The sequence below is a fragment of the Canis lupus genome, chromosome 3 (assembly GCF_003254725.2).
Source record: "Canis lupus dingo isolate Sandy chromosome 3, ASM325472v2, whole genome shotgun sequence".
Taxonomy (NCBI): domain Eukaryota; kingdom Metazoa; phylum Chordata; class Mammalia; order Carnivora; family Canidae; genus Canis; species Canis lupus.
This window is the reverse complement of record NC_064245.1, coordinates 46,846,002-46,873,637: the sequence shown is the minus strand read 5'-3', so window position 1 is coordinate 46,873,637 and position 27,636 is coordinate 46,846,002. Positions and strand designations below refer to the sequence as shown.

At 42.8% G+C, this 27,636-nt stretch overlaps 1 long non-coding RNA gene across 1 annotated transcript; it reads right to left on the bottom strand.

Annotated features, from left to right (window-relative positions):
* Nucleotides 1–10,660: 10,660 nt before the first annotated feature.
* On the bottom strand, nucleotides 10,661–27,282 carry LOC125754862 (uncharacterized). Its single transcript, XR_007409846.1, has 2 exons — nucleotides 13,731–27,282; nucleotides 10,661–11,602 (listed from the first exon to the last, which is right to left on the bottom strand). It is a non-coding gene; the product is annotated as an uncharacterized LOC125754862 (long non-coding RNA).
* Between the last annotated feature and the right edge of the window lie 354 nt (nucleotides 27,283–27,636).

The window sequence follows — 27,636 nt, the reverse complement described above, 5'->3', positions numbered from 1 at the left end:
TGGGGCAGCACTTTGTTTCTAGCTGTTCTTAAAAGCTACTTGTCCAGCTTAACCCTTTGAAGGCTGGCAGGGGTGAACAGGGCTGGAGGATGGGAGTGGGGAGGGTGAATTTACACATCTGTACCCTCAGGCCTTCAGGTCAGAGTGAGCTACCCTTGACACAGGGGCGGCTGAGAAAATTAGAGCATCCCCAACTTGTTCTGTTGCAAATAGCAACAATTTGAGAAGCTCTAATGGGGGTCGAACTTTAATGTCCATACAAAAGGAGCTATGAGTAGTGAAAGCAATGCTGAATTACTGAGAGGAACTTTTTAGAGCTCGAGTGTGAGTGTATTCACCCCAGATGTCTCATCTCCCCAGAAACAACAATTTTGAATTTCAGGATTTTTGGCATTCTTAGATGCCACCTAAGGCCGTCTAGAATCCTACTGGATTCATGAAATTCTGTATTAGTGAGGGTGCTTTTGGCTGTAAGCTACAGTAGATCCAAATCAAATTAGCTTAAAAGATAATAGGAATTTTCATGTAATTGGAGGGTCCAGAGATAGAGTTGATGCCCAACAAAGCTTGATCCGGGAGCTCAGCATGGTACCGGGACTGGATATTTTTTCTTCTCCTTTGCTTTCCATGGCACTCAGATAGCCTGCTTCACGGTCTGCCCCAAAGACACTCACCACTTCCTTTTCTTGTTTCCTGGATGTCTTATCTTTTCTTCCATCTTGCCACCTAATTAGGGGTGTCCTGTGTGCTATGTGACATGAGTTTATCACAGTAGCAGTCAGATTCCTCTTTCTGGACAGAAAAGGACCCCTGAAGCTGAGCCTGAGCAGATCTCAGGCTGGGCACAGCACAGGTGGAGGGACAGCAGACAGTCAGTCTTTGAGGGGCAGCCAGATGGGGAATCCAGTGCCTGGTTCCAGGAAAAGGGAGGCTGAGGGCCGGGGCAGGAGGCAGCAGCCAGAGGATGGAGGCCTTGGTGCTAATTCTGGAGAACCAGCATTAGGGTGGCCTTAAGGTAGGTTCTAGAACAACTCCCTGTGTCTCAGGGATATGGTGCATATCTGCAGCCTGGAGAGGGAGCCCTTCTGACCGGAGCTACCCTCGCTTCCTCTGGAAGCCTGCGATTATGCCTAAAGGAACATGAGGCCCTGGAGGCCAAGAGAGAGAGTCAGGGCTTCTCCACCGGACTCTCCTGCCAGTGGCTGTGTGATCTGGGGAAGGCGCTTTCCCTTCCTAGACCTGAGATTCTCTGGGGGTTTGGAGGCCCGTTTGCTGAGAACTCTCGGAGTTCTGCAATCTGAAAGCCTCTTCTGAGGAGTTAATTGTTAACTCAAGTGTAAACTGTTGATGGCAGTAGGTGTGACCCCCTCCTGGGTTATTTGCATTTTATAATGCACTCCTAGGAGACCAAAATTCTTTGAAGACCCTGAAAGAATGGAGTCTTAATGGTGGCATAAAGGGTGTGTGTGTGTGTGTGTGTGTGTGTGTGTGTGTGTGAACGAGGGTGGGGAGGGAGAGTTAAGAGATGGTTTTGTTTAAAATTCCTCACATCTCAGATCTGTCCCAGCTATATTGAAGGATCAAGTTTTCATGACTCATCTGTGATGTTCAGACCTAGGGGCACTCCTGGTGGGATGTGCAGCAACTGTTTAAAATATTTTACTGAACTGCAATAATTCTGTAGGAGCTAACTGAAGCATCAGGGATTGAGTCAGGGCGATCGTCATGACGGTCAATTCGGGATTCCGGGGGTGTGGAATTACCAGGTGAGGGCCTGTAGGTGATGCCCCAAGTCTCTTCAGCAGTACGAGGTCGCCCTGTGAGCCAGGGCTGGCCGTCATTGGTTCTCTCCTTTCCTACCCCTTAGCTTCACCAGAGGGCCCCACATGTGTTCAACACCAGAACATAAGCACCCCCAGGCCAAGCCTGGTCTCACTGGTTTGCTGCTGGGACCTAGCGCCTGGCAGTGCTCAGTTGAAAGCTGCTGCTACTACCTGCTTCACAGGTGAGACATGGGAGCCCCCAGGAAGTTCCTTCAGCTGGAGAGTGGTCTGTGCAGGCAGCTCCCTGAGCTGGAGGCCAGAAGGCCTCCCTCCCAGGCAGGTGGTCACAGGACAGGCCGAGCTTGCCCTCTGCTGCTGAGTGAGGGGCCTGAACCAGGGCTTCCCTCCCCTCCAGCTGGTAGCTGCAGCCTGGCAGTGTCGCTGCTGGCCTTGGTGGGTTTTCAGGACAGCCTTTGAGAATGAGAGTAAACCACTTCACCTACCTCCCATCCCAGCACCTCCCACCTCGCTTTCTCTGAAATGAATAAAGTTGAGCTGGTCACTTCAAAGAAAAGGACTGAAGGTATGTCAGTGATATAACAATTCTTGCTTTCAAGCAAAAATGAGAATTTTGGAGAACTTGCATCCACCGTCGCGAGCTTGGTAGCTTCCAAGCTACCAAGTACTCTTGGTACTTCAAGAGTCTTCTGCGGAGATCGGTAGTGATATTGACAACGGTGTCTTTTTTGATACCGTAGAATGAGATATGTCAACATTTGGAAGATCTGTACAACTCTGTGAATTGATATTTTCCAAATGATCAATGAATGATGCTACAAGACCATGCACGGATAAAGATCCACTGCAAGTGTAAGACAGGCCAGTGAGATTTTACAGAACAGTGTACAGAAGCTCATCGCTATCATTTTGGATTCCACACTGCAAATAGCCTTTAAGAAGCTACTGTGTGTGAGCTGCGGTATGTTATCAAAGAAGAATATCTAAAATTATCAGCAAAGGCTATTAAAATACTACTTTCTTTCCCAACTACGTATCTTCATATATATATATTCAAACAAAACCATACATCACGACAGACAGAATGCTGTATCCAACTGTCTTTTACTAAGTCACACGTTAGAAAGATTTGGAAAAATGAAAACACAGTTCTCTCTCCTCATTAAATCACTTGTTTTAGAAAGGATAGTTATTTCTCGTAAAAATGTTAATGTTTCTATATAATGAGTTTCTTATTGTTCTTTTTAAATGAGTTAAGAAATCTTTAAAAATGTCTTGTTTTATTTTCTAAAATGGTAAATATTGATGGATGTAACAAATGTAAACCAGACCTCTTAAGTTCTTTTTAAAAGCGTAACCAGCAGCTATCCTCCTGCTCACGATTTGTGAACTACTGATCTAGGGTACAAAGAACGCCCTCAAATCAATAATGAGATAGGATTCCAGCAGAAGAAATGGGCCAAGGATTCAAACAGGTAATTTATAGAAAAAGCCAAGAGGCATATGAAGAGTTGCTTGGCCTCATTATTAATCAGAAAAATACAAGCAAAATTGTGACATTACTTTTTTTTAATTGAAGTCGATTTGCCAACACATAGCGTAACACCCAGTGCTCATCCCGTCAAGTGCCCCCCTCATTGCCTGTGACCCAGTCACCCCAACCCCCCGCCCATCTCCCTTTCCACCACCCCTTGTTCGTTTCCCAGAGTTAGGTGTCTCCCATGTTTTGTCACCCTCACTGATATTTTCACTCATTTTCTCTCCTTTCCCCTTTATTCCCTTTCACTGTTTTTTATTTTTTATTTTTATTTTTATTTTTTATTTTATTTTATTTTTTTCACTGTTTTTTATATTCCCCAAATGAATGAGACCATATAATGTTTGTCCTTTTCTGATTGACTTATTTCACTCAGCGTAATACCCTCCAGGTCCATCCATGTGGAAACAAATGGTGGGTATTTGTTGTTTCTAATGGCTGAGGAATATTCCATTGTGTAAATAAACCACATCTTCTTTATCCATTCATCTTTCGTTGGACACCGAGGCTCCTTCCACAGTTTGGCTATTGTGGACGTTGCTGCTATAAACATCGGGGTGCAGCTGTCCTGCCGTTTCACTGCATCTGTATCTTTGGGGTAAATCCCCAGCAGTGCAATTGCTGGGTCATAGGGCAAATCTATTTTTAACTCTTTGAGGAACCTCCACACAGTTTTCCAGAGTGGCTGCACCAGTTCACATTCCCACCAACAGTGCAAGAGGGTTCCCCTTTCTCCGCATCCTCTCCAACATTTGCTGTTTCCTGCCTTGTTAATTTTCCCCATTCTCACTGTGGTTTTGATTTGTACTTCCCTGAAGGCCAGCAATGCGGAGCATTTTCTCATGTGCTTGTTGGCCATGTCTATGTCTTCCTCTGTGAGATTTCTGTTCATGTCTTTTGCCCATTTCATGATTGGATTGTTTGTTTCTTTGCTGTTGAGTTTGTTAAGTTCTTTATAGATCTTGGATACTAGCCCTTTATCTGATATGTCATGTGCAAATATCTTCTCCCATTCTGTAGGTTGTCTTTTAGTTTTGTTGACTGTTTCTTTTGCTGTGCAGAAGCTTTTATCTTGATGAAGTCCCAATAATTCATTTTTGCTTTTGTTTCCCCTTGCCTTCATGGATGTATCTTGCAAGAAGTTGCTGTGGCCAAGTTCAAAAAGGGTGTTGCCTGTGTTCTCCTCTAGGATTTTGATGGATTCTTGTCTCACATTTAGATCTTTCATCCATTTTGAGTTTATCTTTGTGTATGGTGAAAGAGATGGTCTAGTTTCATTCTTCTGCATGTGGATGTCCAATTTTCCCAGCACCATTTATTGAAGAGACTGTCCTTTTTCCAGTGGCTAGTCTTTCCTGCTTGTCGAATATTAGTTGACCATAGAGTTGAGGGCCCATTTCTGGATTCTCTATTCTGTTCCATTGATCTATGTGTCTGTTTTTGTGCCAGTACCACACCGTCTTGATGATTACAGCTTTGTAGTACAATCTGAAATCCGGCATTGTGATACCCCTGGCTCTGGTTTTCTTTTTTAATATTTCCTTTGGCTGTTTGGGGTCTTTCCTAATTCCACACAAATTTTAAGATTATTTGTTCCAAGTCTCTGAAAAAGTCCACGGTGTTTTGATAGGGATTACATTAAATGTGTAAATTGCCCTGGGTAGCATTGACATTTTCACAATATTAATTCTTCCAACCCATAAGCATGGAATATTTTTCCATCTCTTTGTGTCTTCCTCAATTTCTTTCAGAAGTTTTCTGTAGTTTTTAGGGTATAGATCTTTTACGTCTTTGGTTAGGTTTATTCCTAAGTATCTTATGCTTTTGGGTGCAATTGTAAATGGGATTGACTCCTTAATTTCTCTTTCTTCAGCCTCATTGTTAGTGTATAGAAGTGCCACTGATTTCTGGGCATTGATTTTGTATCCTGCCACACTGCAAATTGCTGTATGAGTTCTAGCAATCTTGGGGTGGAGGCTTTTGGGTTTTCTATGTACAGTATCATGTCATCTGCAAAGAGGGAGAGTTTGACTTCTTTGCTAATTTGAATGCCTTTTCTTTTTGTTGTCTGATTGCTGAGGCTAGGACTTCCAGTACTATGTTGAATAGCAGTGGTGAGAGTGGACATCCCTGTCATGTTCTTGATCTTAGGGGAAAGGCTCCCAGTGCTTTCCCATCAAGGATAATTTGCTGGGGGTTTTTTGTAGATGGCATTTAAGATGCTGAGGAATGTTCCCTGTATCCCTACACTCTGAAGAGTTTTGATCAGGAATGGATGCTGTATTTTGTCAAATGGTTTCTCTGCATCTATTGAGATGATCATATGGTTCTTGTTTTTTCTCTTGTTGATATGATCTATCACCTTGATTGCTTTATGAGTGTTGAACCAGCCTTGCATCCTGGGGATAAATCCCACTTGGTCATGGTAAATAATCTTCTTAATGTACCGTTGGGGTCATGGTGAATAATCTTCTTAATGTATTGTTCGATCCTATTGGCTAGTATCTTGTTGAGAATTTTTGCATCTGTGTTCATCAGGGATATTGGTCTATGATTCTTTTTAGTGGGGTCTTTGTCTGGTTTTGGAATTAAGGTGATGCTGGCCTCATAGAATGAGTTTGGAAGTACTCCATCCCTTTCTATCTTTCGGAACAGCTTTGTAGAATAGGTATTGTTTCTTTAAATGTTTGTTAGAATTCCCCTGGGAAGCCATCTGGGCCTGGACTTTTGTGTCTTGGGAGGTTTTTGATGACTGTTTCAATTTCCTCCCTGGTTATCAGCTTGTTCAGGTTTTCTAGTTCTTCTTGTTCCAGTTTTGGTAGTTTCTGGTTTTCCAGAAATGCGTCCATTTCTTCTAGATTGCCTAATTCATTGGCGAATAGCTGCTCATAATATGTCTTTAAAATGGTTTGTATTTCCTTGGTTTGGTTGTGATCTCCCCTTTTTCATTTATGAGTTTATTAATTAGAGTTTTTTCGCTTTTGTTTTTAATAAGGCTGGCTAATGATTTATCTATCTTATTCTTTCAAAGAACCAACGCCTGGTTTTGTTGATCTGTTCTACAGTTCTTCTGGTCTCTATTTCATTGATTTCTGTTCAAATCTTTATTAACTCTCTTCTTCTGCTGGGTGTAGGTTTTATTTGCTGTTCTTTCTCCAGTTCCTGTAGGTGCAAGGTTAGCTTGTGTATTTAAGTTTTTTTCCAGTTTTTTGAGGGATGCTTGTATTGTGATGTATTTCCCTCTCAGGACTGCTTTTGCTGTATCCCAAAGATTTTGAACAGTTGTATCTTTGTTCTATTAATTTCCATGAATCTTTTCAATTCTTCTCTAATCTCCTGGTTGACCCTTTCATCTTTTAGCAGGATGGTCTTTAACCTCCACGTGTTTGAATTTCTTCCAAATTTCATCTTCTGATTGAATTCTAGTTTCAAAGCATTATGGCCTGAAAATATGCAGGTAACAATCCCAATCTTTTGGTATCAGTTAAGACCTGATTTGTGACCCAGTATGTGGTCTATTTTGGAGAATTTCCATGTGTACTTGAGAAGAATGTGCATTCAGTTGCATTTGGATGTAAAGTTCTGTAAATATCTGTGAAATCCATCTGGTCCAGTGTATCATTTAAAGCTCTTGTTTCTTTGGAGATGTTGTGCTTAGTAGATTTGTCATTTGTAGAAAGTGCTGTGTTGAAGTCTTCCAGTAGTAGTGTATTATTATCTAAGTATGTCTTAACTTTGGTTATTAATTGATTGATATACTTGGCAGCTCCCACATTAGGGGCATAAGTATTCATGATTGTTAGGTCCTCTTGTTGGATAGAACCTTTAAGTATGATATAGTGTCCCTCTTCATCTCTTACTACACTCTCTGGGATAAACTTTAATTTATCTGATATGAGGATGGCTACCCCTGCTTTCTTTTGAGGACCATTTGGATGGTAAATGGTTCTCCAACCTTTTATTTTCAGGCTGTAGGTGTCCTTGGGTCTAAAATGAGTCTCTTGTAGACAGCAAATAGATGGGTCCTGCTTTTTTATCCAGTCTGAAACCCTGCATCTTTTGATGGGATCATTAAGCCCATTCACGTTCAGAGTTACTATTGAAAGATATGAGTTTAGTGTCATCATAATACCTATTCAGTCCCTGTTTTTGTGGATTATTTCTTTGGGCTTCCTCTTTCTTTTACAGAGCCCCCCTTAACACTTCTTGCAGAGCTGGTTTGGTGGTCACATATTCTTTCAGTTTCTGCCTATTTTGGAAGTTCTTTATCTTTCCTTCTATTCTGAATGAGAGCCTTGCTGGATACAGTATTCTTGGCTGCATGTTCTTCTCATTTAGGACCCTGAATATATCCTGCCAGCCCTTTCTGGCCTGCCAGGTCTCTGTGGAGAGGTCTGCTATTAATCTAATAGTTCTCCCCATATAAGTTAGGGATCTCTTGTCTCTTGCTGCTTTAAGGATTTTCTCTTTATCTTTGGAGTTTGCAAGTTTCACTATTAAATGTTGAGGTGTTGAATGGTTTTTATTGATTTTAGGGGGGGATCTCTCTATCTCCTGGATCTGAATGCCTGTTTCCCTCCCCAAGTTAGGGAAGTTCTCAGCTATGATTTGTTCAAATATGCTTTCTGGTCCTCTGTCCTTTTTGGAGCCCTCTGGAACCCCAATTAAATGTAGATTTTTCCTTCTGAGGCTGTCATTTATTTCCCTTAACCTTTCCTCATCATCTTTTGTTTTTCTCTTTTTTTCTTCAGTTTCCTTCCTTGCCATCAACTTGTCTTCAATGTCACTCATTCGTTCTTCTACCTCATTAACCCTTGTTGTTAGGACCTCCAGTTTGGATTACATCTCATTTAATTGATTTTTAAATTTCGACCTGATTAGATCTAAATTCTGAACTCATGAAGTCTCTTGAATCCTTTATGCTTTTCTCCAGAGCCACCAGGAGCTTTATAATTGTGCTTCTGAATTGGCTTTCTGACACTGAATTGTAATCCAAATTCTGTAACTCTGTGGGAGAGAGTACTGTTTCTGATTCTTTCTTTTGTGGTGAGCTTTTCTTTCTAGTCATTGTGCTTAGTGCAGAGTGGCAAAAAACGAGTTGTACTGGAAAAAGGAAGAAAAAAAGAGGACAAAAAAGAAAAAAAAAAAAAAAAGAAAAAACCAAAAATTCCCCCCAAATAAAAAAAACAAAACAAAACAAAAAAACAAGGAGGGGTATCCTCTGGTTCTATATACTGTAAATCCCTCGACTTCCCCTGGAGCTTTCCAGCACGGCTTGGTCAAAAACTTACTCTTCCCCTGTCTTTCCAGCTGGCCTTCTGGGGGAGGGGCCTGCTGTGCTGATTCTCAGGTGTGTGCACCTGGGGAGCTGCCTCGCCCCTGCCTGGTGCACCGCTAGGTGGGAGCTGTTTACCCGATGAGGCCCCTGTTCCCTGTGGCCCTGCTCCGTCCCAGGCTCAGAGTGACACCAGGAGGGAAAACTCCCCTGGCAGCAGCCCGCTCTCCAGCCCTGGAGTCAGCTCCCCAGTAACTCCCGCAGCTCCCAGTCCGCGGGAGCCTGGATGCTCCGGGTGTGGGGGGCGCTGGGGTGGGCGGCACCGATCTGCACAGCTCGGGGGCGCCTGGTGGCAGGAGCGTCCTTGCTGTCCTGGGCCCTCGCGGCCTCCGCCTGTCCTGGGGGAGCGCCGGATCCTGGGCTGTGTCCCCCAGCGCCCTGGGTTCCAGGGCCTGCGCGGCTGGAATCGCGCTCCCAGGGCCGTGCAGCCCCCTCCACGGAGCCGCCACCTGAGCCGCCTCCGAGCTGCTCCCGGGCCCGCCGGGCGCCCGCTGCAGCCCTTTAGGGAGCTGGGCCGCGGGGTGTTGCCCGCTCTCCCCCACGGCGCAGGTCCTCTGTTAGTGCCCCCGGGAGCCTGAGGGCATCCCCGCCCCTCCTGGGATCCTGCCCGAGCTCCCTGCAAGCGCCTTTCCGTGTCCGGGAAGATTGGTGAAGCTCCTGCTTCTCAGGGATGGGGCTTTCCTGTCCTGGGGACACTTGCCGGGGGCCTTAGCCCGGCTCCTCGCGGGGCCCCTCCCCCACTGGATTCTTTTTCTTTTTCTTTTTCCGTCTTCCTACCTTGTTAGAAGCGCAAACTCTTCCCTAGAACCCTAGTGGTTCCAGCTGCCCTCTCTTTAGATCTCAGGTTAAATTCGTAGGTTTTCAGGATGATTTGAACGTTATCTGGGTAAGTTGGTGGGAACAGGTGACTTGGGGACCCTACTCCTCTGCCATCTGGCCCCGCCCCCTGTGACATTACTTTATACCTATTCCTGGCAGGTGTAGAAAGCCACGTAATGACAAGTATTGGTGTGCTGTGAGGACAGAGGAAGCCCTTGCTGGAAGTGTGAAAAGTATAGCCATTCTGGGAAGCAATCTCCTCATTGTTATTTCAATTAAATAGGCACAGTCCTTCTGACCTAGCATTCCTACTTTTGGGTATAGGAACAAAAGAAGTTGTCTTAAGAGTCATTTGACATTAGTGCAGATGTATATCACAGCTGTTTGTGGTAGGGAGCTGGAAGCTTTCTGGGTGCCCCTCGCTGTGGGTAGATTGGCAATAGGTGAATATACAGTAGCAGATTACATATGCCATGAATATATCACAAAGAAAATGCTACGAGACATGAGATGGAAGCAGGAGTGATCCCCAGTGCAATCTTATTTGTGTAAATTAAGATTACAGTCGTATGAAGCAATGCATGCTTTGCAAGAACACATGTGGAAGGGTCCCCATTGTATGAGGTCCATAGGTTTCTAGAGAATATCATGGACTATGTGACTTACACAAATAGAAGTTTATTCTTTCGAAGTTCTAGAAGCCAGAAATCTGAAATTAAAGTGTCGGCAGGGCTGGTACCTTTTGGAGACACTCTGAAGAATCTGCTTCATGCCTCTCTCCTTGCTTCTGGTGGTTGCTGGCAATCCTTGGTGTTCATTGGCTTCCAGATACATCCCTTCAATCTCTGCCTTTGCCTTCCTTCTCTATATGTCTCAGTCTTTCTCTGTGTCCAAATTTATCTCTTCTTATAAGGACACCAGTCATGTTGGGTTTAAAGGCCTACTCTGATCCAATATGACTCGACTGTGACTTCATTATAACTGCAAAAGACCCTATTTTTAAATAAGTTCACATTCATACGTTCTGGGTAGACATGAATTTTTTTTGGTGGGGGGCACACTATTCAACTGCATATAAATCAAACATATGAGAATGGTTGGCTATACAGGGCAAGGGAGCAAGGATGTGAAACAGAGATGAATAAGTTTAAGCAAGCAAACCAACAGTAAGCAAGCAAGGGATGGCCCTTTATATATTTTTTTGAAGTTTTATAAAAGGTAATTTTGTGTTTTTTTATAAATGTATTTTTTATTGGTGTTCAATTTGCCAACATATAGAATAACACCCAGTGTTCATCCTGTCAAGTGCCCACCTCAGTGCCCGTCACCCAGTAACCCCCCCCACGCCCCGCCCACCTCCCCTTCCACCACCTCTAGTTCGTTTCCCAGAGTTAGGAGTCTTTCATGTTCTGTCTCCCTTTCTGATATTTCCCACTCATTTTTTTCTCCTTTCCCCTTTATTCCCTTACACTATTTTTTATATTCCCCAAATGAATGAGACCATATAATGTTTGTCCTTTTCCGATTGACTTATTTCACTCAGCATAACACCCTCCAGTTCCATCCACATCGAAGCAAATGGTGGGTATTTATTGTTTCTGATGGCTGAGTAATATTCCATTGTATACATAAACCACATCTTCTTTATCCATTCATCTTTCCATGGACACCGAGGCTCCTTCCACAGTTTGGCTATTGTGGACATTGCTACTATAAACATCGGGGTGCAGGTGTCCTGCCGTTTCATTGCATCTGTATCTTTGGGGTAAATCCCCAGCAATTCAATTGCTGGGTCGTAGGGCAGATCTATTTTTAACTCTTTGAGGAACCTCCACACAGTTTTCCAGAGTGGCTGCACCAGTTCACATTCCCACCAATAGCGGGAGGGTTCCCCTTTCTCCACGTCCTCTCCAACATTTGTGGTTTCCTGCTTTGTTAATTTTCCTCATTCTCACTGGTGTGAGGTGGTATCTCATTGTGGTTTTTATTTGTATTTCCCTGATGGCAAGTGATGCGGATTGAGTCGTTATAGAGCCAAGGGATGTCCACACAGTCAATCCCACAAAAAGAAACGTCTTTCCATCAGTCATGGCTCCAGATTCAAGCATACAACAACAGCAGCAACAAAACCTAATAAAAAAATAAACACAACGTCCCTTGAGAATTTTTAACTGCAATCTTGGCTTGGAGCTAGAATTTACACTAACTGAAGATCTAAAGGACCCTAAGAAGAGAATTCATTGAGTTTAAAGTAGTAATGATTTTGGACTCCCGGGTGTTCAGTTGGTTGAGTGTTAGACTCTTGATCTAGGCTCAAGTCGTGATCTCATGGTCATGAGTTGGAGCCCCACACTGAACTCAATGTTGGCTATGGAGCTTACTATAAAGAAAGAAAGAAAGAAAGAAAGAAAGAAGAAAGAAAGAAAGAAAGAAAGAAAGAAAGAAAGTAATGATTTGGTAACACCTCCTGCCATTTGGCTTAAGTAAATACAAACACTCTTGTAAGAAAAAGCCCTCTTTATTCAGGTCTTAAAGAACTTCCAGAGATAGAATTTCTCAAAAACCAAGAAAGATAAAATAGTGCATGTAACTTCTACACATTTAGAGGGAGAAAATCAAGTAGGACAAATTATAAACAATATTAAAGATACAAGCAGAGAGAAAAAATAGGGAAGAAAACTTGCAGAAAGCACAAAGATAGCATAATGAATTCAAGTATTTTAGCATTCACCATATATACACTTGTGTGTGTGTGTGTATTCTAAGCTTGCTGGTTTGGACAGATTATCAGAATGGCTTAAAAATAAGTAAAACAGCTACATGCTTTTTAACTGAAAGCATCAGGACATACAGAGTTTGTAAACACACAGATAGAAAAAGATTTATTAGCAAATAGTCCATAAGCCCTCATTCATGGAGCTGTATTAATATCATGCAAAATATGCTTTAGAGCAAAAAGGTTTTACTAGAGTAAATCCTGAATGTAAGATTGACTTAAATGGGAAATTAATGGTATTCACTAGATTATGCAGATAAAGGAGAAAAAGCATGTGATCATTACAATTGAGGTAGAGAAATTATTCAATACAACTTAGCATTTGTTCATGATATTCTTAGCAAACTAAGATAACTTTTAGATCTGATAAAGGCAATTCCCTAATCAATCTATAGCAAGACTCATACTTAATGGTAAACCCTTAGAAACACTTTTTTAATTTTTATTTTTAAAAGATTTTATTTATTTATTCACAACACACACACACACACACAGAGGTAGAGACATAGGCAGAGGGAGAAGCAGGCTCCATGCCCGATGCCCTATGTAGGACTCGATCCCTGGACTCTGGGATTATAACCTAAGCCAAAGGCAGCCGCTCAACCACTGAGCCACGCAGGCATCCCTAGAAACACTTTATTTTTTTAAAAATATTTTATTTATTTATTCATGAGAATACACAGAGAGGAGAGAGAGAGGCAGAGACACAGGCAGAGAGAAGCAGGCTCCATGCAGGGAGCCTGATGTGGGACTCGATCCCGGGTCTCCAGGATCACGCCCTGAGCTGTAGGCGGCGCTAAACCGCTGAGCCACCGGGGCTGCCCCACCTAGAAACACTTTAGAATAAGAAATAAGACAAGGATGCTTGCTCTAATTGCATCTTTTAAACTTTGTACTGCAATCCTAGACAAAGCAACGAATTAAATGAAATAAAGCCTAAGGATCTATACATAAAACCTAAAAGATCTACAGGCAAGTTATTAAAATTATTAATAGCTCAAGTGAATATAAAATGAACACAATTCAAATCGCATTTCTATGCAGCCATTAGAATATCTGATAGCATTTAAGACAAACAAACAATGTAAGTTTGGCATCTGGGAGATAAATCTAAAAACAGATATCTAATATTTTTATCTAGCCAAAATACATAAATCTTCATTTAGGTCTTTAGGAAAGACCTAAATAAATGAAAATACATACCATGTTTATGGATAGGATAATTGAATATCATATAGGGGATAGTGTTTGCTAAATGGATCTATAACAATTCCAAATGGACTAGCACAAACTGGTTTTGAACTTTTCAGTGGAATATCAGCGGACCACCAAGTCTTCCCAGAAGAAGAGCAACCTGGGAGGCTATTCATCTAATACAAAGATTTAAGATGAAGCTAGAATAATTAATATCATGAGGATCCTCTTGGATGGGACTTTTGGCTGGCTCTTCCCTGGAAACTACCACCACAAAATCCCACCTACCTTTGCCAGCCACCTGCAGAGGTAAAGCTTGCTCCAGTGCTGTGCCACCGGGCAGGGAAGATGAATTGTAATCTTTTGTCTTTAACTCTCCCCACAAGTAGGTGTAGATGCCAATCCTTATGACCCCTAAATGCTCTCTGTTAACACTTTTGCAGTTCCTTCACTCAGCTTGAGATCAAGTGACAGACCCCATGTCCTGTGGAGGTGTGTGGGAACCTCTACAGACTTGCTTAACTCCTCTGAAGAAACTTCCTCTCCCAGGCCATCTTTTGAAGGGAGAAGGTGGGTGACCAACCCACACAGACAGAAGTGGTGTTGTGCTTCCTGCATGAAGAGCCTGCTACATCTACCACATGACCTCATAATGGGGGCACATGGCACCACTGCTCTTTTCAGTCTTTGGGAGCTCTGCCAAAACTGAAACTCTGAGACAAAAGGAGGAGTTGCATGTCATATCCTGTTACAGTGATTCTAAAGTAGTTTGGGTTATGACAAATGGGACCAGATCAACTCCTGCTGACTCTGCTCATCTCTGTTTCCTTTGCGTGTGTGTTTTGCCCAGCCAGAACAGTGGTTATCAGCTGAGATCACTAAACTATGTATTGAAGCACAGAATTATGTGTGCTGGGCTCTCTCTTTACGTGATGTGATTTGTGGCTGTATCGAGAGAAGAATAGGAGGGGTCGAGTCCCAGACTTGGGAGGATTTGATAGACGTTGATGTGAATTTTGGCTCTAAGTAATTTAGCTGTAGAATTTGTGTTACTTCTCTGAGCCTCAGTTTCCTTATTCATAACATGAGGATAATGATGCCTCTATTCAGGGATGTGTGTAACACCTTCAAAGTCCATAATAGAGGGCTGAGGTTATGGCTTGATGCACCATCTCTTCCCTTTGCTAAGTTTGGAATAGAGCAAAGGTGTGTGTGTGTGGAATGTGTGTGTATACACACATGTTCTTGTGCTTGTGTATGTGAATCTGTATGACTCTGTTTCTCTCCATACTTCATGTACTGCACATAACCACTATCAATAGTAATCATGGTAATAGGTGGAATATTGGCCAAATAAAGTCATAAGCAAGTTGCTCTCATTTTTTAGACCATACCTGCTGGAGCTCACATTCTGTGATATGAAATACTTGATACCTCTGCCCCTCTCTTTCCTATTTGGCAGCAGCCTAGAATCTGGGCTTTATGTGTTTGAAGTGATGATTGCCTTTTCTGCACGTGAGTGCAAGACAACTAGGTGGGGAAGGGGAGAGGTGAGCACTGGGGAAAAGTTACTAAAACCAACAGTCCTAGGGTATCATACTATATTCTTGGGACTATGGGCATCGTAACCCTGGGGTATTCTCTCTCCTGAGCAGAAGGCACCTGAGATTGAGTGAACAGGATTTTTTTTTATTGTGATTTCAGGGCTTTCCTTTGGTGGATGTGATGTCATAATACATTGGGAGTATATGAGCCTTGAAGAGCACCTCCCTGATCATACTTATTCTATCCCTTCCCCAGAATCAGACATTTCTCTCAATATAATCACCTCACTTAGGACTCAGGCTGGTATCTCTGGATTTAGATTTCTTGTCCAGGTGCAAGAGGGCCTGAAGGCAGTGAGGGTGATGAAGCATCAAGGGACAGTTAGTGTGATACTCATGGGTGAGAAGCCTGGTATCCATGTGAAGGTGTCAGGCACCCAGGGGGATATGTTGAGATTCCTTCATCCAGCAAACTAGCTACAGAGAAGGGAACCATAGGGAAGTGATCTAAGGAAGGGATTTGAATCATGAGCTCTCTGCAGATGAGAAGACTACCATCAACAGGCAAAAGTTTCCTTATTGGATGTGAACAAAAATGACATGGGGGCTATACAGTGGAGCTGTGGTAGGAGGGTCCCAATTGTCAGATGAGATGCTGGGTCAAATAGTTTTATATTTCTTATCCACTCTTGAAGCAGTGACTCTAGGGTCTGGTGTTTTTCTTGCCCTCTTCCCCATTTAGGACTGCCCAGCCTTTCCTTTAGTCTTTGTGGGAAGGTTTTGGTTGGATCCTATTGAAGGAACTGAGGTACATTTGGAGGAGACCTTGGCTGTGATAGTCTGTGTTGAAGTGTGATGCTTGGGAGGTTTCAGGGAAATATTTACCTGGAGGACCTGTAATTCATGTCATTTAAGGGCTAAACTCAAGTCCTGGGAACATAGTGAGGCCTTTTGTAGGAAAAGGGGACAAAAGGAAGGGCCAGGAAGAAAATGAAGTTTGGGATGCATTGAAGTGAAGGGTTTGGGTGAATGTGGGGAGAGAGAAAGAGAAAGAGAGGGAAGACAGTTCCTCTGAGCAGTAGCAGGGACCCTGCAGGCTTGAGGGTTAACCCACAGCTGCTTTGTTCTGGGGCAGTGGTCCCTGGACAGCAGTATCACCCTTAGACATTGGAGTGCCCTGGGATACCTGGGTGGCTCAGTGGTTGAGCATCTGCTTTTGGTTTGGATTGTGATCCTGGGATCCTGGGATCGAGTCCTGCATCAGGCTCCTCACAGGGAGCCTGCTTCTCCCTCTGCCTATGTCTCTGCCTCCCTCTCTGTGTCTCTCATGAATAAAATCTTAAAAAAAAAAGAAGTTGGAGTGCCCTGATCTAACCCATAAGGAGTGCAGGTCCTGTTCGAATGGTTTCATATGCTGTCCATGATGGTTACTGAGGAGTGGTCAAGAGCATTTCTGGATAATCTAGATGTGAACTCTCAAAGGTAGCACAAGGTCCAGGTGGTCCAGTTAGAAGACTGAGCAAGTCTTCAGGCCTGACCCATTTCCCAGTGGATAGTTAGTAAGAGCACACCTCTATGGCACTTTACCTGCTTGCCAGGCATTTTAGGGTCTATAATGTTGTGAGATGGCAGCTGTTTATCGTTTCAGTTTTACATTGGATGAAACAGACATGCAGGGAGGAGGAAAAGGATGGTCAGAGCCATCCATCCACTAAGCGGCCAAGGGGGTGCCAAGTTCAGGTCAGCCTGACTCTGAGGCTGGTGCCTCAACCATGCTTAGGCCTCAGGGTCCTCAGGCCGCAGGATGGTCATGTTGGAAAAGACATTGAGGGTCTGTCTCCCAACCTGCTACTTTTACAAAGGGAAAATTGTGCCTGCAGAGAGAAATGCATGGATTTTTTTTTTTTTTTTTTAAAGGTTCACAGTTGGACAGAACTGGGATTTGAAGCTCTGGAATCCTGACCTGGGTCCACTGCTCTTTTTCTTTTTGTTTGGGTGCTGGCTTCTTACCCTGGTTCCATCATTGACAGCTGAGCCAACCTTAGACTCTTAGTCCTCCAGCATGGTGCACTCCCTCTCAGATGCTGTTATCATCAGGACTAGTCCCATGGTTGGGGAGCACAGAGCCTCTTCTTAGGGTAAAAGTCCACTTAAGAAACACTATTAACATTATTCATTTTTTCAACTACCCTGATCTATTTGTAACTAGAAACTCTTAGAGTTATACATATAATTATATATAATATATAAATATATCTGTATGTTTAAAGGCAGAGAAGTGATCCAAAATTTAAATTACAATTCTTCCTGTCACTTCTTGGTCAGCATAAAGAATATTGAGTTTTCTAAGTGCTCATGTAAGATACGAAATACCTGGGCAGCAGAAGCAATTTGCTACTGAAATTGAAACCTTGCGAATCAATTATCAGGAACTAGAGCATGCATTTTCTCCTAAGTCAAAAAATTTATTTTTCAAAATGACATTTGGCTGCTCACTGCATGTCATAATCAGAGGGAGCTCCTGCAAGGTGGCTCCGCATCCTGATGAAAAAAGAAAAAAAAAGAGAACAAACCTTCTTTTTTAAAAATATTTTTTTAAAGATTTATTTATTTATGATAGACATAGAGAGAGAGAGAGAGAGAGAGAGGCAGAGACACAGGAGGGAGGAGCAGGCTCCATGCCGGGAGCCCGACGCGGGACTCCATCCTGGGACTCCAGGATCGTGCCCTGGGCCAAAGGCAGGCGCCAAACCGCTGAGCCACCCAGGGATCCCTGAGAACAAACCGTCTTATCTGAAAAGTTGTGAATCTTTTAAGGTACATGATTCTATATTTTCAAGACTGAAACAGTCTTAGGAATTTGAGGAGTTTAAGAAAGCAAAATTAACTCCAGTTCATCCCCTAATTGAATCATGGAAAGCAAGAATCCCAAGTTCTTCTGAGTGACACTTCATTGCTATTTCAGCAAGTCCAGAGCCTGGGGGGAGAGAGAGCTTCAGAAGGCTGGCCCCGCAAGGGCTGTCTCCAGGCACCCAGTGTGGCCTGCTCTTCAATGCTATGGGGGATATTTCATAATACAAGAGTGAGAAAGGGGCTTAGGATTCCTTGGTAGGGTGATTGTCAGTCCTGGCTGCATAGTGGAATTTCCTGGGAAGCTTTTGTTTTTATTTTTTATGTATTCATGAGAGACACACAGAGAGAGGCAGAGGCATAGGCAGAGGGAGAAGCAGGCTCCTTGTGGGGATCCCGATGTGGGATTCGATCCCACCACCCTGGGATCACGACCTGAACCAAAGACAGATGCTCAACCACTGAGCCACCCAGGTGTCCCTTTGGGATGCTTTTAAAACCCATGGATGCATGGTCCCTACCTCTAGAGATTGATTCAATTGATGTAGTTGGGAGCTCAGTACCTGTATTAAAGAATCCCCCACCCCCCCAGGTGATTTTAATGTGCAGGCAGGATTGTCACCCTGGCTTCTCACAGAGAAGTAATGTGGGGATAAAATGAGAAAAATAAGAAAAAGCATACCCAGAACAGTTCCTGGAATCTAGGTGCTTAAACATGGTGGCTTCCCTTCCCTTGTCTCCTCTGGCCACCACTGTGTTTGCCCCACCCCCATTGCACTGATACCCTCCATCCCATTGTTCATTCCCTGTCCTTTCTAGGTTCCTGATGAATGTAAACAACCTTTGCAAATCCCATCTAAGTGCTCTCGTGTGTGTATGTGTGTGTCTGCACAAGCACGTGTGGGTTCCATGCCTTCTTCAGAGGCAGGTGGTTGGGTGGGAAGTGTGGATTCTTTTTTTTTTTTTTAAAGATTTTATTTGAAAGAGTGAAAGAGAGAGAGAGAGAGCATGGGCAGGGGTAGGAGCAGAGGGTGAAGAAGACTCCCTGCTGAGCCAGGAGCCCAATCTCAGGACTCTGGTATCATGACCAGAGCCAAAGGATGCGGGACTCGATCTCAGGACTCTGGTATCATGACCTGAGCCAAAGGCAGACACTTAGCCAACTGAGCCACCCAGGCACCCCAGAAGTGTGGGTCTATGATTTCTAGCAGGGTGGAGGGAGCTTATCTTGCCTACTGGAGGAACTTCTTGGAGCATTCACGGTCATTGTTACTTGGGTGTCTAGTCTGCAAGTGTAGACTGTCCTAGCCTGGAGACAGGTGGCCTGAATGTGGTTGAGGTCGGGGAGAGAGTTGCATGCTCCTGTGGCTTGGAGACTCACACTTAGTGGGAGTTAAGGGAGGGTCATTCCAGGCCTGAGCTCAGCATTTGGAAACTGTCCAAATGCCCTGCATGGGAGTAGTGGGTAGTCCTGAGTCCTATTGGGTGGGAACAGGGCAGCAGAAGCTAGGAGGGTCCAGGCATGTGTAGTCAGTTGGCCCCAATGCGCCTTGCTACTTTTTCTCACTACCTTTTAGGTTTCTTGGGCCGTGTACCTATTGCATATTTAGGCCCACAGGGCAAGGAGACCTGCGCTGAAATTTTCTTTTCCAGGGTGCGGCTTGGGCTCCAACTCTCAGAGGGTCACAAAAGAAGCCACTTGAGCCAGAGTTTGAAATGTTCTTGTTTCATCATGGCTGGTCTTAGGGAGCAGAGGCAGGCAAAGCACTGGCTGCCCCTTCTCAGATTATTTAAAATGCTGTGGCAAATTGAATGGGAGTTATTTTCAGGGTTGCAGTGAAGAATTGGTTTCTCAGTTGGCTAGTTGCACTGGCCTAGAGAGATCTTAGCCAGGCTCTTCAAACAGCTGAAAGACTGCCCTACATAGCTAGCTGACCTTGGCCTGGCCCTCAGATGCCCTTCTCTTCAGGTACCAGGTGAGGGACCTTTCTTGGAACTGCTAATCTCTCTCTCGATATGTAGCTCTCCATATGTATGTTTTCCGTATATATAAGTATGCTCTCTGTATAGAAATTATCTTATAAATCTCATGTTAAACATATTTATTTGGTGATTTGTTTGCTTTTGTAGTGAAGTGGCTCTGCCTCTGCCTTTTTCCTTTGAAATTGTAGAGGACTTAAGAAACCAAATAACCTTGGAAGTCAATTTGAAAATGAGCTTAACTTTTTATTTAAGATGAGCTTTAATTGACCATAGAAATGAAAAGTTCTTACCAAAGACGGATATTGGAAAGACATACATCAATGATTTTATTTCCCTTATTACTGTTTGTATTGGAATTAACTCTTCCAAATGAAGAGTGTAGGAGTAAAATTATGGACCACTTCTGAGATTAACGCCCCTAATATGGTGCATCTGGACATAGCGTGAGCTTTTCATCAATACTCTGCCAATAGAAGTCTTGCTGCCCTCCAGGATGAAACTGCCCGGCCTAGGAGAGTAATTTGATCTTGGAGTGACTTTAATCAATGTGCTTCTGTTAAGCAAATATTTCCAATTTTTCAGCAGGTTTGTTTGCTGTGTAAATTTTTTTTTCTCTGCCAATATGCTGAGCTGGCACCATTAATTTCCACAGGTGGGACAGGGTTGTTGGCTTCCCTGGGTTCCTTCTCAGCATGTTGGGAAGCTGGAAGGATAGAATTTCATGAGCCATTCCAGCCAGCTGCTGAGCACCTGGGGCAATGGTTTACAATGACTTGGGGTGACCACCCTCTAATGCCAAGTGCCCCCCACGTTGCTGAGGAAGGTTCAGTCGCCTGAGGTTTACTTTGGACGCATTTTTAATCAGAGTGGTTGGCACAGACAGGAAGTCTGGGCTGGGAATGAAATATCTGAGAGCCACAGATGTTCAAGCTCGGGGGAACTTTCTGGAGTGGCTTCTCCTGCAGATTCTGCCGAGGGCAGCGGAGGAGATTATCTGAGGTCTGTTCCTGAGTCAGTAGCTTAGGAAGCAGAATATTGAGATTCTGTGCCCCATGTTTCAAGCTAGAGAAACTGACTACATACAAATTGCTAATGTGCTGTTTAATGCACTTCCAGCTGCTCTAGTTTTAGCCCTCAGTGGGCAGAGAAAAATTTTTCAATGTGCCTTTAAATGTATGTTAGGAGAGAAAAGCAAAGCTGAAGTTCCATTAGAGGGAACAGGACATGGAAATGCTTGTGCCCATGCCCCTATGTCATACCCATACAGAGTCATGCCTGACCCAAGAGGCCAGCCTGACTCCACTGGGTGCTGTTTGGTCAACTTTTATCTTTTTCTGATAATTTTGCCGGTGACAGGGAAGTGACCCCCCTCCTCCTCGTGCTGTAGTGTTTTCCCGTCCAGTTCCCCTGCTTCAAATTTTGCCCGTCTTCAAGGCTCACCCAAATGCTAGACTTAGTAAGTCCAAGACCCCCTATTTATTTCTCCTATGGCACTGGGCATTGGCTGCCTTGTTCCATTGCCTTTGGTAACTATTTTGAAGACAAGGACTCTCTTTGAGTTGGGTTCCCTGCTCCTAGCTCAGTGTCTTGCAGGTGGAGAAAGCCCTTCTGCCTGAGGCTCTGAGTCACCAACCATCTCTGGCCCATGCTCACCTCCAGCAGGTTTGCTCAGCAGCTGGTTTGTCCACTTCTGTAGTCATCACCTGCAGCGACAAATGCATCTTCTCTAGGTTGGTGGGTGACTGGCCATCATTACAATGGAGGCCGGATTTCTATCAACTTTTATAGAAAATAATGCAAACTGGAGAGCATAATGGCCATAATATAGCTTGGTCTTTTGACCAAGGCCTGGGGTGAGCATTTTTCACTCATGATAATGGTGATAGCAACTTCTGAGTGCCATCTGAGATGGCCAATGTTTTCAAGAATGTCCTCTCATTTAATTTCCCAACAAATCTATGGGGTAGGTGGTAAGAGGCACACTTCACTAATGAGCAATTAGGTTTTAGAGGTGAAATTAATTTCCAAAACTAGACCCAGGCCCAGTGAAATTGGGGCTGCTTGGTTTCAGAGCCCTTGCTGCCCTCCATTCCAGGTGTCCAATATTTGGGTTCCAAGGGATATAGAAGCTGGAGAGAAAGACCAAAGTTCTACTGATAATGTATTGATTCTTCATGATGTGTGAGATTTGGGTTAGATTTTTGTGCACAGACTGGGGCTCATTCTAATCTGGTTTCTTGGTTACACTTTTTAACAGTGGTCTACAGAGGATTAATCCTTCTACAACTAATTGAGTTGAGGTATGCTCCAGACCACTGTTTCTGTTGGATATACCAATAAATACTAAGAGTTTGGTTCTTATGATGGGCAAGGAAGAAAAACTAACTTTCTATTTTCCCTAAACTTCTATTTCTCTTGTTAGAGTACTTTGGTACCTTTGCTGCTATAGGGGAGACATTTCTGATCTGATGGACATAGAGCTGGACTAGAGTGTTTTGTCCCCTAAAGCCAGAACAGCTTATTATGTGTGATTTCCAAATTGCCAAAGCAAATTGACTTATAGTACTTGGGTCTATAAATAATTGGTTGGTATAAATTAACAGATAAATGTTCCTGACATAAATGATGCCAGCTCTATGGGAGAGCACACAACAGCAACATCAAGAGAGTTTATATCTTGAAGGAGGTATTTGAAATGAGGCCAAGAAACATTAAACAGCACACACACACTGGCAGACACTGCCGTAAATACCTAGGAAAGAACTTAGTACTTGCTGGCAGTAATAAAGGCCCTGATTAGCAAAACAGGACACTTTATTGGAAAGTTCATGGCTCTCGCCATCTCCCCCCCTCCCCCCTCCACGCTAGTCCTCACTTCCAGCATTATATGTCATAAGCAGGACTTTTGGGGAAGAGAGCAATCTGCAAAAACACATTTCTCCCCTTCTTGATTTCCACTGGAAAATAAAATAGGAGCTACCTCAGTGCTGTAGTGTGGCATCCACATTCTGGAAACTTTGAGGAATTTCTGCTGCATGGCTATTCATGGATCGAGGAGGAATTTGCCTGCCATTTCACTCGCTTAAAGAAAGAGCTTGCTTGGGAGAGGAGTTAGGGGATGGGGGCATTAAGAGATCTCAAGCTCCTAGTATAGGCCTGAGATCCCCATATCTGCAAATCCAAAACATGAGTGGATTTGAGAAAGCACAGTTTGGACTTCAAAATTGGTACCAAGATAGATTTGGCTGCAAAATCTAGCCTCAGCTGTAATGGATCAGAGTCATGACATTGTGAGCATAGGAGAAAACATTCCCACAGAGGAAGTGTGAAGGCTTGGGACAGCATAGACTTACCCAAGGGAGACAGCAGCTGTTTATTCAAGGGGAAACTGTTTGGGTAGAAACTTGTGGCTAGTGAGAGCAAGGGCACAGGGAAAACTTTGAAAAACCATGCTTCATGGGGTTGGGTCTTCACCAGAGCATTTGCTCCCACCTCAAGGATGCCTGCCTCTAACCCAGTCCTGAAAAACACCCCCTCACCTCCTGGGGCAGAAGCTATTAGCTTAGTTTGAATCAATATGCATTTGAAGTTAACACTGAATAATACTCTTAAGAAGAAGTGCTAGAGAGTGTATACTTATCCTCAAACTCATGTATGGCTTTTTATATACCATTCATACCTCAAAGGGCCAAAAAAAAAAAAGGTGCTACAATATTTATGATCTATGTCTCATTATTTCAGTAGTCTTTAATAATATACATTATGAAAAAAATCTCCAAGGTGATTATTTTGTACCCATTATTCCACTTACTGGGGAATCTTCCTTTTTTTTTTTTTTTTAATAGCAGAATAATGTATTTGATTTCAAGAGGTTGCCTGAAACCTGTCTGGGATGTCCTGTGATACCTATGTGGTGGGCAAGGTCAGTGTTCTGATCAGAATCCTGGTATCTGTTTTTATCATTTCATTTTCGTATGCTTTTATTTCCCAGCACTGGAGACCCAAAAACCTTCCTTAGAGGACTTCCCTCAGGCTACTGGAGCCTGCTTTGCTCCTGCATAGTTGAAAGTACTGAAAGTACTTAAGAATTCATGCCTTATCTTCCCTCTCCTTCACTCTTAATCATCTACTGACTGGATACCCAGCTTCCTTGTTTCAAGTAGTACATCATGGAGATAGAACTTACATTCCCATTGCCCATCAAGATACTTTGCTGTATGGTGACCTTCTTCTGCCTCTTTCTAAATTCTGAATTCTGAAACCCAGATGGCCTCAAGGGATGAGAAAAAGGATTGAAGACCTGTGTCCCCTTCCTTGGAGGTATTAGGACTGGCAGAAAGTGTAGGCCACAAAGCCTTAGACTCATCTCAATTTCACCCTTACCTCCTGGTTGTTTAGCAGGCACTTTAGTACATATGGCCTGGCAGCCATAGGAAGCAGATGTTTCTTGTCAGTCCTGGGTGTGGATGGTCATGCAGTGAATGGCTAACACCTATCAAGGGCAACTTTTTCAGACAATGAGTGGTTCATCTGGCCTGAGTGATTCCTGGCTGCTGCTTAAATACAGACAAGATTTTCTGGATCATGCTTATGGAGCTCCTTTCTCTCACAGCTGTTGATTCTGGAACCTCCCTGCTGTACCCTTGCTGGCTTTCAGAAGATCAAAATAACAGCATACTTTATTCAAAATGTCCCCTCTTCTCTTAATTTGGGCTGGAATGACTAGAGAACTTTATGTTCTCTGATGGAACTTGTCTCAAATGCCAATGCTGGACAAGCAAAAACTTTCCTCTATAAAGATAGGAAAAAGGAGTAAAACATTACTAGCAAGTAAATAAATTGCCTTTGCAAAGAAGATGTTTACACTGAGGAATCAGAATGAATGAATGCCCATGCTACTGTTGCTAAAAGATAACTTTGGAAACATGGGTTAGATGTTAGATGCAGCAAGATTAAGGAGAGAATTCTATCTCTCTGATGATTGTTAGGAAGAAGAAACAGGTGAGGGCAGCCCCGGTGGCCCAGCGGTTTAGTGCCGCCTGCAGCCCGGGGTGTGATCCTGGAGACCAGGGATCGAGTCCCATGTCGGGCTCCCTGCATGGAGCCTGCTTCTCCCTCTGCCTGTGTCTCTGCCTCTGTGTGTGTGTGTGTGTGTCTCTATGAATAAATAAATAAAATCTTAAAAGAAAAAAAGAAGAAACAGGTGAGATCAAGAAATCCTGCACGGGGATGAAAACCTTGACTGTTGACTTAAGAATGGCAGAGAAGGGGGAGCCTGGGTGGCTCAGTTAGGTAGGCTTCTGACTCTTGATTTGGACTCAGGTAATGGTCTCAGGGTTGTGAGATCAAGCCCTGTGTTGGGCTCCATGCTGGGTGCGGAGCCTGCTTAGAATTCTCTCTCCCTCTCCCTCTATCCCTCCTACCCACCCTCACGGCTTGTGCTTGCTCTTTAAAGAGATTTTAAAAGAAGAAAAAAAGAATGGCAGAGAGGCAATGAACAGCAGATTGGAGACTCTAAAAATTGAGTCAGTAAAAATGCTGGCCTGAGAAATCCTCCCAGGAGTCAATCTAAAATGATGGGAGGATGGGTCAGAGTCATAATGGGAAAGTGGATCAGAGTCATGGATGGAGTGGAGTATTTGCTTTGTAATAAGTTACAATGTACATAAATAGTCATCAAGCCAAAAAAAAAAAAAAATAGAAGACACTTGCCTAGTTGAAGGTTTAAACACATTGGAGCTCCTCCTGCATATTAGATGAAGTTAATGATAATCATCTAGACTTATACTAGTAGTGTTTTGAACATAAAGAATAAAAAATTTCAGGATCAAAAGATTGGGTCAAACACCAAGAAACCAAAGCCATCATTTTCTGAATCAATAGCAATGAGAGACAATTGAATGATATCAATAGAGATTTGAGGAGGAAGATGGTGATTTAAGCTGACAAAGTCTTTGTGGGTCCCTTCCTCCACAAAAAGATATTAAAATGATATCTGTAGAAGTTAATAATATCCAGGCTGGATCATATTAATTTTTTCTCCCAATTTTTAAAGAAAATATTTTTATGTGTCCCTAATAATATCTTGGATCCTTGTGCCTACTGAGTATAATGGAGAAATAAGCAGTCCTGTACCAGGAATTCTTAGACCTGCTGTGAGGACCCAGACATTTGAAAGATTATCAACTCTTCCTGAAAAATTGAAATGCTTTCTCTCAGTCTTAGACATATAATCATCCCAAGGCTGAGGGAATTGTGGTTTCCTAGAATTGTCAGTGAGCAATGAAGCTTATAAGATGTATAAATAAATTCAAACTGTTATTAATATAATTATAATACTGCAAGTGCCACAAATTATTCCTTAAAGAATAGATGTTAAATATGTTAAGAATATGCATCTACATCCTAGATTATTAAAACCAAATATAGAAAATTATGAAAGCTAGTAAGAAAAGAAAAAGCAGGCCAAATATCATCACTCACAGGTAGGGCTAATCAATGAATGCCATTTAATCTTTGACATTGGCAGAGAAAAAGGAATTCAAATATGGATACAGGGACACCTGGGTGGCTCAGTGGTTGAGCCTCTGCCTTTGGCTCAGGTCGTGATCCCAGAGTCCCAGGATGGAGTCCTGCATCACGCTCCCTGTGGGGAGCCTGCTTCTACCACTGTCTAGGTCTCTGCCTCTGTGTCTCTCATGAATAAATACATAAAATATTTAAAAAAGAATATAGATACATATTTCTAATTAAAGAAATCACTTGTAGAAAAGAAACAATCACAACTTTTAAATCAATGGGTGAAAGAAAACATACCATTTAGCATAGAAAAAATGGAAAAGAGTAAGCAAGGATAAAAAAAAATAAGGCAAAATGACTGAGGTGTCACTAAATTTTATAATAAATTGGTTATAAAACAATACAATGAAAGTATGCACTACTTTAGAAGACTAAAAATTACATATTCAAGTTAAAGGGGAAAGAAATGACAAAAATAGATGTGAAAAATACAAAGCAAAAAAGCACAGATGGTATTTTTAATATTAGACAAAATAGAATTTTGGGCAAAAAAATGAAATGGAATAAAGAATTAAAGACTACAAGCCACAATAAACATTTAGAAATCATTTACTTTGGTATGATGAATAACAGCACAAAAATATAAAGTAATAATTTAAAAATGTGAGGAAAAGTGAAAAATGTAGTAATAACAAAATGTGTCATTCATCTCTAGTAAATAGGAAAAGCTTACATATGAAAAATTTGAGTAAATTAGGTAATAGTATTGATTTAATGTATATAAACTATATTCTGTGCCCTATAGGATACGTTTTTTTTTCAAACTACTGTCAAAATTTTAAGAAAAGTTGATATTAACCCGGGTAATGAATGAAACTTCAGTATGTTAAAATTGGACCTTTTGGTGATTCTGCTCAAAAATTTAAAAATTAAGGAAGTTTTAAAAGTACCAGTGTTGCAGCCCCGGTGGCGCAGCGGTTTAGCGCCGCCTGCAGCCCAGGGCGTGATCCTGGAGACCTGGGATCGAGTCCCACGTGGGGCTCCTTGCATGGAGCCTGCTTCTCCCTCTGCCTGTGTCTCTGCCTCTCTCTCTCTCTCTCTCTCTCTCTCTCTTTCTCTGTGCCTCTAGGAATAAATAAATAAAATCTTTAAAAAAAAGTACCATTGTTGAAAAGGAAGCTCAGCTTTTCACTGAAGCCAGCTTAAGCTGACAAGAACTGTCAGGACCCACCTTTTCGGAAGTTTGGAATCGAATAAAAATACAACAGTCGGGAGTGCTTCATGAAGAAAGAAACTGC